The sequence below is a fragment of the Myiozetetes cayanensis genome, unplaced genomic scaffold (genome assembly GCF_022539395.1).
Source record: "Myiozetetes cayanensis isolate MyiCay16 unplaced genomic scaffold, myiCay2020 scf13, whole genome shotgun sequence".
In the NCBI taxonomy this organism is placed as follows: domain Eukaryota; kingdom Metazoa; phylum Chordata; class Aves; order Passeriformes; family Tyrannidae; genus Myiozetetes; species Myiozetetes cayanensis.
Genome location: NW_026086937.1, coordinates 14,277,580 through 14,291,863, shown reverse-complemented (window position 1 = coordinate 14,291,863; position 14,284 = coordinate 14,277,580). Strand labels below are relative to the sequence as shown.

General features: G+C 42.0%; 1 protein-coding gene across 2 annotated transcripts in view; it reads right to left on the bottom strand.

Moving 5' to 3' along the window:
* Positions 1 to 14,284, bottom strand: part of DIS3L2 (DIS3 like 3'-5' exoribonuclease 2) — a 183,218-nt gene that overhangs the window by 126,152 nt on the left and 42,782 nt on the right. The gene's annotated exons all lie outside the window — the stretch shown is intronic.

Sequence of the window (14,284 nt, the reverse complement as noted above, 5' to 3'; positions counted from 1 at the left end):
AATTAAAGTACAAATTAATTAACTATTAACTAACTGATAATTCAGATAAGTAACTATGACCCTTGCTACAAATTTGGCCCCACTTTAGTGCAGCAATGGCACAAGGGAAGGAGAAACCACACATGTAATCACATCAGACAAAACCATGAAGAGTCCATGTCCCAGTAAAGCAGACAGCAGACTTGGATGGCATCCCTCATTGTATGTGACTGCTCCATCTCAGGATATAATGACCAAAGAGGCTGATACTTTGGGTATCAACCCTAGGCCTTTATTATCATTCTTCATGCAGCCAACACCGAATTGCAAACACCAATCTGGCTGGGGAACACAGATCCAGGTCTCAGTTACAACAACGTTTAAGTTTCACTCAAGATGGGATACTTCAGTGCGAGATGCAAATCAGCACAGAATAAGAAATAACCTATTAAACATTAAAATCTCAAAGAAACTGGATAAATCCATTCCAATGCCCTCCTGGTGACTGAGCTCCCCTCCAGCTGGTGCTGGTGTTTGCCAGAGATAAATTCCCACGGATGCTCCTCCAAGGTCCCTGCTCCTCAGCATCACTAACCCAGTACATGACAGCAGCAACTCATGTCACCAGCAAGGCAAGGAAAGGGTCCTTTGAAAAATGCAATAAAACAAGAAAAACAACTTTCTGGTAACATACTGATCTATATAGTCACTAGAAATAACATAAATAGCCTCAACAGGTCTTAGCTGAAGGTAAACATTCCAAGTAAGAACAATACATTCAAAAAGATCCACAAATTATTGTTTAGTAACTAAAAATAAAATAGATCAAATAAGACCTGTACAGGGAATACTTTCAGAGCTTTACATATTCAGAGCTACAACCATGCTTTCAAGCAGTATCCATTTCTTTGTAAGCTTTTCACAACACAAAATAGAAATAAAATCAATTTTAAAATGGGGTTGAATTCAAGTCTTTAAAAATAAAAAACTCAGATGACATTCCTTTGAACTCTTGTTACCTTTTGTGACTCTGCTTTCTGTCTTTATTTTCATTTTTTAACATGTATATAATTTGTTACCATAGCAGATTTTGATTCAAACATTAAATTGTGACAAAAAGGGAGAAGTCTGGCAGAAGGTGGGTAAATGTCTGATTATTAAAGCTGGCTACATTTGGTACATAAAATACTGACACACAATGGTCTGGGCAAGAACAGTCTATTAGATTAGAGGCTGACAAGGCTCCACACGCTAGTGACTCTGCCAGTGTACCTAATCCAAAAAGAAAACCAGTGTCAACAGCAACGTTTGGACTCTACCACAGTCAGATGTGGATGTATTCAGCTCTTAAATTTCAATTGCACCAGATGTGTGCAAGTGTGCAACTGCAGCAGGAGTTCATTTTCTTCCACCCCTTCAGGCTTTGCCTGTGTTTCTTTTCCTCTCCAAGTTGTACTTTGGAGAGTGTGAGATGAGTTTCGGGTGCTAAATTAATCAGCTTTCTATATATAAAGCAGCAAACAACATCAAATATATCTTAATGATAGGAAATGCTTCTCTAAAGATGTAGCCCTGGAAAGGTTATGCTTGAAGAGTTTATGTGGCATTAAAGAAGGCGGCAGACACAGATTTCATTTTAAATGCTCTATGCTAAAACTGCCTTGCTTCCCCCAAGCTAGAGGACGCACACTGCCGTCACCAGCAGCACGATACTCCAGCTGTGACTACCTAAGCCCCCAGCCACACATCTCCTTTAGGATTTGCAAATGGATTTTTAAGTAAAGTTTTCCAGAGTCCACAAAATCATGACCTCCGTGCAGAGTAGAGCAGCAAAATGTCCAGATTCTGGCAGGCATGGGCAATAGGATTTGTTTTCTTTTTAAGGCCAAGACAGATCATTTAGGCTGACTTCACACATAACAAAGCAGGGGATTTCACCCAAGATTTCTCATATCACACCAAAAATTTAGGAAAGCTGTACATCACAAGACTGGAAAGCTGCGTAAGACTTTACAAAACTGGGAGCTCAGTGAATACAATTACTCCATTTAAGATGATCAGAGGTGCTGGCCAACATGAGCTCATCACACAGATTCCAAAGAGTAGGATCCTTCTGTCTCTGAGCAGCAGCAAATGCAACCATGACAGAATAAGCATTTCTTACATGTAGCATCTCAGAAACCAGAATCTGATGACATTGCACTCTATTTCTTCTGATGCTCCTGCAGCTTGTACATGACATAATGCACACAGCTAGAATGTGTTGGTACTGACCAGAGACACAGAATAAATCAAATACACAACTGGCTCAGTCCATCACATAGTCATATGTGCAGTACAGAGACCCATTCCCTGCCAATGCAGCTGACTCCGCGTGGACCAGAAAATGGAATTCCCCCTTGCTGCATATGCAGCATATGTATGACCCCACTGACATGTAAACATCCCAGGATGCATCATTAAAGCCCCTTAGGTCCTTTAGGACCTTAACTTCCTACCTGGCAAGTCACATGTCAACCTTACGGTTTTATTTTTAAATGTTCTTTAATAGTAGTTTAAAAAAAGTTTTAATAGGCATTTTGACTAAAGTCAATTGCTTATTTGAATGTCTGATCCTTAAGATAGCGGTTGAATAAGTCTTCTTCCAACTTTAAACAAACATCTATCACTGAACAAGCATCAAGTTTCTGCCCCAAAGTGACTGGTTTGGTTTGTAAAGTCATAGCTGATTGAACACAAGATCTTTGAAAGAAAATCCCATTTCAACCATAAATATAAAAAAAAACAGCTAATGGGCAAGAACATCCTGGCATGGATATGTACAATCTGGACAGCAGAGCATCCAGCCCAGTCTTGAAGTAGCCATCAAATGAATTGTCCTTACTCAGAAGGAACTTGTTCCACCAGAAAACTGAACTGGGAACCTGTGCATCTGAAAGCACAAGGGTTACCTCCTAAGATGCAGGAGAAATGGCTTTCTCTGCCAAAACCAACCTTATATCTGTCCTGTTAGATCCAAGCTTTCCACCTAAGCCTCACATCCATACAAGGGCAAAGGCCCAGCCTGTTTACTCTCAGATCAGGCGTGGGGGTTTTGCTGCTGCCTCCTCAGTGGCAAGAGCCAACAACTCAGACATTTGCCTGTACACTCAAACTGCTGAACAAGATCAGTGATTATCTTTGAGCTATTGACCCCCAGGCTCTTTCCAATAAATGCACCAAGCCCTTAAAGCGTTTAAGGCTGGTATTAATAGATTTGCTTTTCTTTCTTATTTATCTCTGATCCTTACAAGCAATCCATGAATCCTCACAGATCTGAAGATGAGATATGGATGACTAGACACGGTTGGATGAATACACCTTGCATGGCTAAAAACTGCCAAAAACTTTCCACTTAGGGTCACTGTTTTCAATGGAACCTTGTGCAAAGCGACCTCCTTCACTGAAAGCTCCTGGCAGGATCATCTTCACTACAGCTGTTTTGGACACAGGTTCAATAAAAATTAAGTTCTTCATCTCACTCAAAATGCTGGTATTAAAAAGAGTATTTTCATAAGGATGCTGAGGAAGAATGAAGTTTATATAGCACAACACCTCTTCTCTGTAAGTCAGTCAAAACTCAGTAAAATGTCTCCTAATGAGTAATCAAACCCAAAATGTGTAAATTGCCCAAAAGATTTTAGAAGTGACAAGCCATCAGTGGTAACTCCCTTCACTGGGGCAGGCAGATGATGCAAAAAGAGGCTCCTCACACTGCTACAAAAAGGTGCAGTGGATTTACCAGTGAATGTAAGCTGAGGACAGGTTCATAGTGGGCAAGGAGCTTACATTAAACAGGGAGGACTGAATATGGGAACAGCTAGAAGGGAAACAAGGTGTTAGCCCAGGCCTACCTTCAGAGATCTGCAAACCAAGGTAAAATGCCTTTCTTCAGGAAAATATTTTGGTCAAGTTCTGCTTTAGCCATACACAAGTCATTATACTCAATACTGGGTAGGGAGACAAAGTTTAGGTCAGAGTTGTTGGTCCTCTCTGCAGTTGAGCAACAAGTCTCAGAAACAGTTGAAAGCGGTTGTTTCAAAGGGAAGACAGCTGAAAACAGGGGCCTTGGACCAAATTACCATCTCATCGTTAAAAGGACCGTTGCTACCACAACACTGATACAAACACCACATTTCATACCAATGCTGAGAACACCTGCATCTATTAGTCTCCCAGTTTTTGCCATATTAAACAGGCTTCACTTAAAAGCTGATTCCCTAACGTTCCCTTACGAGGGAGTAGGAATGGAGCCTGGCTAACATGAGGATGCTGTCACAGCTCATACATACATGCTAGAGCCAAGCTACCCATAAATATTGTGAGGAGGAAGAGGTTTGCTTTTTTGAAAAGAGTAATCAAACAAAGGTTGGCTCGCTCTAGCTCCTCCTTGGATAAAGAAAGGATGGCACTTCCAATAGAAGAAGAAACACCTGCTTCAATCACCCTTCCTTCTCTTCATAATCCCATCCACACCAAATAACTCTGGCAAAGACAACAACTCAGCATAGGTGACTAGTCTCAGTAGGAGCAGTTATAGCATTACATTTAAAATAGCAAAGATGTCAGACTGAGGGTTTTTGTTGTGGTTTGGGGCTGGATTTTTTTTTTTTTATTACAACCTTTTAATTCTAAATCACTGGAAACAATTGCTAACAGCCCACAGGATAGCTATTTTATATTAACAGCACATTATACTTCACATTTCATGCATCACGTTGGATGCAATAACCAAACAAACATCCATATTAAAATCTCTCCCTCCTGATTAGAAAAAGGCTACTGGCTCCTCCCCAGTGGGCTCTGTTGTTCCCAGATGTCACACACAGTGTTGTCACAGCAGTTGCTACAATGCCATCCAGCTTGTGGATTCAAAGGGGCTAATGATCTGAGTACACAAAAGCTTCTTGGAAACAATGACTTTTCAGAGTCTTCTCTGACTCACACCCACTGCAATAGGTGAGAAGTAGGAGAGAAACAAGTGAAATCCAAGGCCTGTGTTTTGAAAACAAAATATAGAGACAGATCTACAATATGGCCACCAAACCTGTCAAACCCTCAAAGCCATCTCACCTGCCCTCCCCAGCATCCTGCAGCCCCTCTGCTCAGACTAACCTGCAAAGTGAGTTTTTACTGCAGAGGTAATTCAGGTAATCAGACTGAGCATCCAGGTTTAGTCCAACCAGAGCAGACACAGCAGACAGCCCTACATCCAGGCTTGTCAGGAAGCTGGACAAGTAAGAGAATTAACCGCAGGAAAAAAAAACACCTATCTTCAAAGAGCCACCTCTTCCCACCACTTCAGTCTGCTTCTACCAATAAACCTCGTTCCTGAGTTGTTCACTCAACTTCTCCCTGTGCTTCAGGCTGTACCGAAGCACCCCAGATTATAGTGTGTTCCCTCCAAGTCCAGCTTAAGTCCTTCTCCTACCACCTTGCACAAATAACCAGAATAACAAGTGGAAAAGCATCAATAGGAAAAATTCTCAAGACTGACCTTTCTGAATCCTGAAGCCAAAATAAGAATTGTCTCCTCACCATGTATTTCCACACCCTATCTGGTCTCTGACCTGTCATTTGCCTCTGAAAGCTCCCCATTCCTGTTGCCCTGGACACCCACAGTCTGCTTCCAAACATATTTACCTACACTCCACTATCACTGACTAGGAGACAGTTTCCTCTGACCCCTGTCTCTCCTTGAGTCTACTCCTGCCTTCCTGCTCTCCTTGCCACCCCTGTGATCTCCTTTGGACCTATCTCTCCCAAATCTGGTTCTTCCACAACTGTCTGTAGGATACACAGTCCTAGAATCAGGACCGTGTCTCCAAAGGTTCATTTCGTCGGGTTCTTCATCTGGGTAAACAGCTCCATCTGTGTTTCTGCCTTTTGTATTCTTGAACAACTGGTGAAAAGCAGGAAAACAAAAAGTTGTCAGGAGCAGCTGTCCCCTGCTCAGCACATGTTCTCCATGTACTGTGGATCCCACCACTCTGAAACTCCAAGGAAGAGTCACCTTGCAGCCTGCTGAAAAAACATGTGAGCTCAAAGTCGACCCCTTGTCCCAGGCTGCTTGGAAAGCAGAGCTGGTAAAGGCTCATAATGGACCCTGGGAGGTCTGTACAACCTCTCCCAAGGATTAACTGGGAATACCTCTTAAGAGATATCTCTCTGGGCTTGAGAGGATTCACACTTCAGAGCAGCTCTGTGATATTTAGACGTGTTGAGGGTGATGGTGTCAAAGAGATGTGGGGAAGGATAATGTCCCTGATCCGCTTGCAGGGAACACTGCACCATCTCCTCTGTAGGCAAGCCAACCTGGTAAGGACTCCCAGCAGCACTACAAAGAGTTGTGTATGATTATAGCCAGATCAACAAGCTTGTGCCACACTTTCCACTCCTGCTACCACCCCTGGGATTTGATTTGGTGCTAAAAAAACAGCCTCTATTTTCAGAATACCTTCCCACACACATTCCCCAAGGCACAGGAGTCCCTGGAGGAGCAATGATCCAGCGAACACTTCATCTCCCAGCTTCCCAACCCACACGCTGTTCTTCTATACAGCTCTGTGTAGTCACACTGTAAGCAGGGATGAACACTTGGCCACAGCCCATCATCTGTACAGCAAAGCTCTCTAGTGAGAGAAGTCTGACCCGAGGGACGCGCAAAAGAATCAGTTCAACACCAAGCCTTTAACAACACCCAGGAATCAGCCTTCTCCTGCACACGCACAAAATCCGAAGAGGCACGCACAGCTTCTCCATCTCCTACCAGCAAATTCTTCTCATAAATGAGGCCCTTAGAACTGGCAGCCTCCCTGCTGGACCCCAGCAAAATGTTCCTTGTACCTTGGGTCTTTGTATTGCCTGCTCCTCGCAAGACCTCCCACTTTGGTGCATCTCATGAGCTGTGTGTTGCACTCCAGGCCACAGCGAACTGGAAACGAGAGTGCAGTGCACAGGGCCCAGCTCTGAGGTTGCCAGAACATATTGGTTTGAAACATCACAGAAAATATTCGGCTCCATATTTTCAACAGTAGCCAGGAAGAAAATGCATGGAACAATTTTGAGAACTGTTTTTCAAAAGTCATTTAAATCAAATTATGCCCCGTCCACACCGGCAGCAAAACCCTTCTACTAACTGGAACTGGTTTTCTTTTCTTTGCCGTGTGTGTTCTTTTCTTTTTGGTTTAATTTTTTTTTTTTTTTTAAATGTCTCCCAGCCATCTTTTTCTGGTAATGTGCACAGGCACTGCAACACTACAGGAATGGGTGCCAGGACAAAACCTATGATGCACAGCCCCCAGAATAAATCACTCAAGAGGGGTGGATTAGAACAAGAGAGCAACGTAAGGTTACATCTTCAAAGGTATGATTCTCTGAAACCCCTGCATTTTCAGCAAACTGCTGCAGAAAGATATCCAGTTTGTATCTGATGTAAAGAAGCAGACAGGTTTTTGGATCATTTGCAACATCATGACAGTAATACCATGAATCAATATATATTTTTAAAGATGTAATTATTACACAGTGCTTGCATGTAATCAGAAAAGAATCTACTTGTGCTGAGTGTGTATCATTTGAAAGCTGCAATGCCAAGCAAATCCACACCGCTGGCTTGCACAAACCTAAGTATTATCCATTACTGCCCTTCTTTTTTTTTTTTTAAACAATACAAGTATGTACAAAAAACATATTTCCTGGAAACAATGATACTCTTTGAAGACTTATTCAACATTTCACAAACCAAACAAGCCTGTACCCGCACGTGCCCACAAGAGGAAAGTGGGTCAACAATGCAAACTAATCAAAAAGCACTGGAAGGGCTATCCAAGATATTTGCATACCTATACCTCCCAAGGGTTTGAAGTTTTCTTCAGAACTGTATAAAAATTATTTCCCACATCTCTAAGAATATCTCTTACTGGTGATCAACACTAACTCATCAAGGCAGGAAACAAACAAACCAACCAGGAGTTCACATGTTGGGGCTCATGTCTTAAGCCCCTTACTTGCTTTTTGTTCCTTTTGATCGGGCTCCGAGTGCCACCTCCCAGGGGTCACAGCCCCACACATGTTCTGACACACTTTCAAAGCCCAGAATGGTACACCTGGGACAAAACACACACTGTCCAGGAAGTGCACAGGGGCCAAGAAAAGCAATAGAAATTTCCACAGTTAACTTGCATTACTGGTTGCCAGTAAGCCTCTTATTATGAAAATCCATAATTGGAAACTGTCACATTACAGAACAATTTATGGAAGTTTTCAGAGTATGCAGTTCCCAGTGGGAACTTCCTTTGACTGGTGTGTTCCATCAGCCCAGGTCTGCTTATTTATTCACACAGTGGGAGAAGGGCATCAGGAACCTAAACAAGTCATTACTGAAGCATCACTGAGACTCCCACTCCAGGAGTGCTTCAAATAGTTCTTAGCTCCTTAGCCTTTCCAGTCATCCATCTTCACTGCTACATTCAGTCAACAGCTAGACTGTCCTGTCTTTATTTCTTTTTAATTTTCTGCAAGAACATTCTTGCACTTCTCTTGTGATCAACTGTTCCCTTGAGGATATGGAAGGTAAATTGCAGCTGCTCTGGGCTAAGTGAATCCCACAATGCCTGTCTCAATCCCATCAAATGAGCTTGGCAAAATTAGAGCCTACTCCTATGGTCTCTACCTTGTCCCACCAGGGAAACTGGCATCTACATTAATTTCTAAATCAGATTGTAATTGTATTAAAATATGGCTCCAACCAAGAACAACAGCCTCCCTCAATCCCATCATGATATTATTAAACTTACCCACACAAAACCAGCCAGTACTTCCTTTGCAATTAAGTCTTGGTTTGGTGTGAAAGTAAAGAGATTTGATAACAGCTGATGGAGACACATTCCAGAAAACTTCACAGCAACAGAAGACTGGAAGTCCACTTTAACACCTTTTCCACGAAGGAGCCAGGTGGTACCATCTGTCAGAGTGGTTTCTCACTATGAGAAGCTTCAACCCTAGGAAATGGGTTGTGACATCAACTGACTATTGAGTTGACTGTGTTTTGTCATGTTGTGCTGCTGCCAGTTCCAGTCGTGCACACCAAAATCACCGTGAGTTCAGTACCTTCCCCATCACCCCAGGATGGGCACTGGAAAGGATTTGTGCTCATGGGAAGCTGTGGCAGAACAAGGGCAGCCAGGGCTGAAGAGGAAAGGAACTAGAGGAGATAATCCCTGCAAGTATGGTGAGTGGCAGAAAAGAAAATCACATGATTCACTGGGGATTGAAATAGAACAGCTTCCTCTACTGTTGAGACCTTTCTGTATCCCTTAAAGTTATTTCTGAAGAGAAGACAAGCTGTGAGGCAAACATACTCCTTTCACATTTGATATCAGCAAATTCTGCCCCTGATCTCACTGCCACATACAGCACCAAGAAGATGTGGAGGAGAAGAGGGAGATGACAGGAGCAAAATTTTGCTCAAAGATTCCTGCAAATACATAGGCTGGGTTATCAGATTGGGAAGGTTCCCCACCTGTGACCTAAACCTGCTACAAATCCATTTATTTGGGCAAGGAATCCTTGTATACCTAGCTAGACAGTACAGATGGGACTGACTTCATGTTAAATCACTATTACAGTTAGGACATCCCAAACTTCCACTTCTATTTTAGACTTTCAACGAGTTCTTTACAAAGTGCATAAGGAAAGTAATCCTGCTCAGGAAAAAAAATCCTGCTCTCAGCTGCCCGTGACTTTTGGTAATTTGGTCATTCCAACCACGTTGCCCAGTTTTGCAGCACTTGACACTGTGCTAAGGAAGATCTGCACACCCTGTACTGAAGATGTGTGTGGATTTCACACAGCTGGCAAGGTCGAGTCCAGGTGTGAAAAGAAGGCTGAAAATAGCACAGCATGCACCTGGGGTACAGCAACACAAATACCTGAACAATTTTCATATATTAAATAACAAGGATCTTGGATTCGCTCAGCTTCACAGGAATTAAAGCAAGAGCACACCAAGGAAAAATACATTAAGGTAGCTGGGGCAGGCAGGTGTCCCAGGAGAAAGTGAGGGGGGCTATCTCCACTCAGAAAATGGGGATGATATTTGGTTTACATGAATACATGAGGATTAACGTTTACAAATACTTCAAAGCATTACTTAACTCTTGAGGGCTTATCAGAGACACTAACACACTAGTTGGTTTCCTATAAACAGAGAGGGAGGTTTTCCTCTTCCCACCCATGGACTAAGGCTTAACCACAGACCACGTTCAGGGTTTCACTACTGTGGATCTGACTTTCACAGCAGGAACTCACATAATCAAAGACCAGCATTAGTTTATTTACAGCTGTTGCATGAAATCAAATCAGGATGGAAACAAACATCCCACAGCTCCAAAAACAAAACACCACTTCTTTTCTTCTGGTTTTGGGATTTAAAAAAATTCTTACTTCTACACACAAAGCTAATAAACTTATCACTAATCAGAGCCAGTTATTGAATTCCTAATTAAAGATGACTGAGACATCATTCAATTGCCACTCCCGGGCAGATGGAGCTCGTTAGCAAGCCATCTACATCCTAAGGACCTCGCTGCCACTGTCCAAGCTCGCTTGGCCCCGGCAGATGAACCTTAGGATTAAAGGGTGGGCTCAGTTCCGCGCACACTGTGTCTCACCTAAAAAAAAAATCCAATGTGCAGGCTGGAAGGTGTAAAGACCTTCCCCGGATCTTCGCTTGCGAAGACTGGCCATTATTACCTGGAAATATCATTAGAACAGCAAAACAGAATCAAATCATGAATGACTTCACAGTTATGACCATAGTAAAGCTACCTCTTCATAAGCTTCAGGTACTTACTAATAAGAATTTTTGACAATTTAGTTATCCATGACTTTCCAGAATTAGTTCATACATTGGACAAAACATTCAAAACCAAAATTTCAACTAGTTTAGAACGAAATTATCTGACGCAAAAATGTTTAGGTAGTTGTCTACTATAACAAAAAATCCTAAAGTTTTCATAAAAATTTCTTCACTGAACTCACCTCCAGCAGCAAAACTAGTTCATTAAGGTGCTCTCCAAAACTACCTTCCTGCCATGACTTTTTCTTGATATGCAGCTTCATCAATACACACGTGACAGCAACGGTACCAAAGAAACAATCTAAAAGTGAGCCACAAACCTGCCACAACAGAAGACATTCTAAAAGGAAAGGCACAAGAGCACAGTCGTTGGTTTGTCTCCAGGGAATTGGTATCTCTGTCTTTTCCTGCTGGAAGGCACAGAAATGCCCACTGAAGGCACAGGTTCTACACACCACTACCTCTGACAAAATGCATCCTTTACAGGGTTATTTGTTTTCCAGTCGTGCTCAGATGCCACAGTCAGGACCAGGGACACACCACATTGAGTACTGCACCAACCCATATACAACATTGTGACTGCTCAACAGAACTCTTAGGAAGCTTCTGTTAAAGACAAAGCCCATTAACAGGAGGGAATAGATGAGCACAAGAAGGTTACACACAGATTGCCTGTGACAGGAGCACATCTTAATGGAAGTTGAAGCAAACTAGGGGCCCCAGGTGTAGGAAAGGTGCTCTGGGAAACTGGGGAGTGATGCTGAAGATTTTGCTGAGGACTTAGATTGCTGCAGTGTTTTCTCTCCTTCTAGTGAAAACAATCAATATCACCAGGTTTCCTCTTCAAATGACATCAGGGAAACGACCGCTGGCATTTGCGTCACGAGGATCTGCTCACATTACTTAGTGACGAATCTTATTAAACAGCAAGCACCTCAAGCAAAGAGTCTATAGCTCAGTTTGTTTGCATTTACCTTCAGCAACAGGGCACGCTTCATTACATTTTGAAGTGGTGTTTATTAGAAGAGTAAAATGCATCAGCATCCACCACCAGGCTTCTCAGTTTATTTTCGTGACATCAATATTCAGATTTATTTAATCCAGTGAAAATATACATTGATTAAACATGGTCTCAGAGCATCTCCTGCAGCACTGAAAAATGCAGTTAAGTAGGAATGGCATATTTTTACTTCTTTCTTTCAGAAATAGATTTACCATTACCATAAAAAAGCCTTTCCCTGCAGTGAGCAGTGGGAAGGACAGGCCACCACAGAGTCCCCTGCTTCCTGATGCCAGGTACCCTCCGGTCTGGTTTTCCTGCCTGGCTGTTCTATCAAAAGCTTTTCCACCGAATGAATCAAAAGTTACGCTCAATTGTTATAACTTAATTTAAAAATGTAATGCAGGGCAAGGGACTAACACTGGGGGGTTTCTGTTGCACAAGCCAAGTACTGCTAACAAGAGATTTCAGTGTATACTTCACCTCTGTAACCTCAACTTACAGAGCAGTTCAGGTTTTCCTTCCCTCTCTCAAGATTCGTTAAAAAGTCTTATTCGAGCTGAGATGTTGTACACAAGTTCTCTGCCAAGAACAGATTTTTACAACTTAGTTTTTAGGCTCCTTTTAAAAAAATCTAGAAATTTATAATGGAAATAGTGACAGTGCCCATAATCACAAGTACAGAAACATTATTGCAATAGGTAGTTTGCATCGCATCCAAAAAAAAAAGAAAAGTTGGTCTCTCAACCAAATTCCATATGTGTTCTGGAACAATGGCCAGTTGTGAGATCAGTAAAAACAGGTGCAAATAAAAAATGCTGGGGATTTAAACACTGGTGATGGCAGCATAAAGCCATCACCCTGGTCATTAAACTCTGATTCTGTAAGACACTTTTTTAGAAAGTCTTGAATTACTTTATAATTCACTTCTCCTGGGCAAATTCTTTTCCTAGCGATCGTCACAGGCTAACTTGGCAAATCTTTGAGTCATGCTTCCAAATCCTAATAGCTTGGCCATTCCCAGATATAAGTAGTATAGGATTTATATTCAGATTTGTCAGTTTTGTCTGCTGGTTTAGTCTGATGAAGCCCACCGCTACACGTGTGTGGCTCAGACAGTCACACAAGAGCCAGCTATTCCTGGCTGACAGATTAAAGCTCTGCACTAGGACTTGCCCTGAGTTCTCCCCTCTGCCTCAGGACACATTTTGTGTGCCAGTAAGGGATGGCTGCACCCTGTAGCAAACTGCATCTCACAGGCTATGCAAAAGCAGTGATGAGCTACCTGTGTCGCTGCCCAGAAGGGCAGAACCAGAGAGCGTTCACCTCTATATTCCTCTTAATATTCTGAACACACTTCTAATTCTCTTAGCAAACATGCAGCAAACACTACAATGCAAAGCAGAAATACAAGAAAAACTCTGCACTTGGTTATGTTAAAGAGGTACAAAGCCAAGGTGCTCATGAGCCACATGGGGAAGCAGCACAGCGTCAATTGTTAACCCCATTCAACACTCTTACAAAATGAATCTGAGAATGGCAAAATTCAGAAGCACAGCTCAAAAACATGTGACTGTGAACTAGCCTTGACACCTGCTTATGTCATTAATGAAATATTTAATTTATGAAGAACACTAATCTCCAGAAGTGCCTTAACCAGAGCTGAAATGTGTTAGTCATCCAACAAGAACTCTCACTTGAACACTGGAAATTACAGAACAAGGAAATCAAATCAAATCTTTACAAGGAAGCCTGTTCAAATGCTAAATCTGGACTCTGCTACCTGCAAACGTTCATTACCAACAATGACAGATTGCTACTTCTTTTAACCAGAAAGGAAAAGACTCTCTCCCTTGCAGTACATTGTGTACAATTATTGGATCTGAGACAGGGAGCTACACTGGGCTTTCAATATGCTCATTAAACAAGCTCAGGAAATTCAAAGGTGCTTCATACAGATCAGCTGAACTCAAGGCAATCTTCACTTGTTCAATCTTTCCCTCTGGGTAAAAATAAGTATGGGATGACATTTAATAAGTTTCCTTACCTGGAAGAAGTTATTTGAATAATATTTACAAAGTTAAACCATAATATAGTGAATATTAGTGTGTTAATGATTAATTGTTTAATCAATTTGACAAAAGAAAAAAAGACAAATTGCACCCAGCAAAAAGGCAGGCTGTTCCAAAAAGTGGAGAAAGTAAATTTATATTCCTTACAATAATTTATATATCATTTAAATAAGATGGTTCCATAACAACTTCTGCCACGTAACCTAAGGAGTCTTGAGAAGTATATTCTTGAAATTCCACAAGTGACAGCACTAAGTCTCAGCTTCACTTCATCTTAGGGAAGTTTGGAAAGCAGCCTCTGGAAACAGTACCACTGCTCTGCAATTCCCCAAT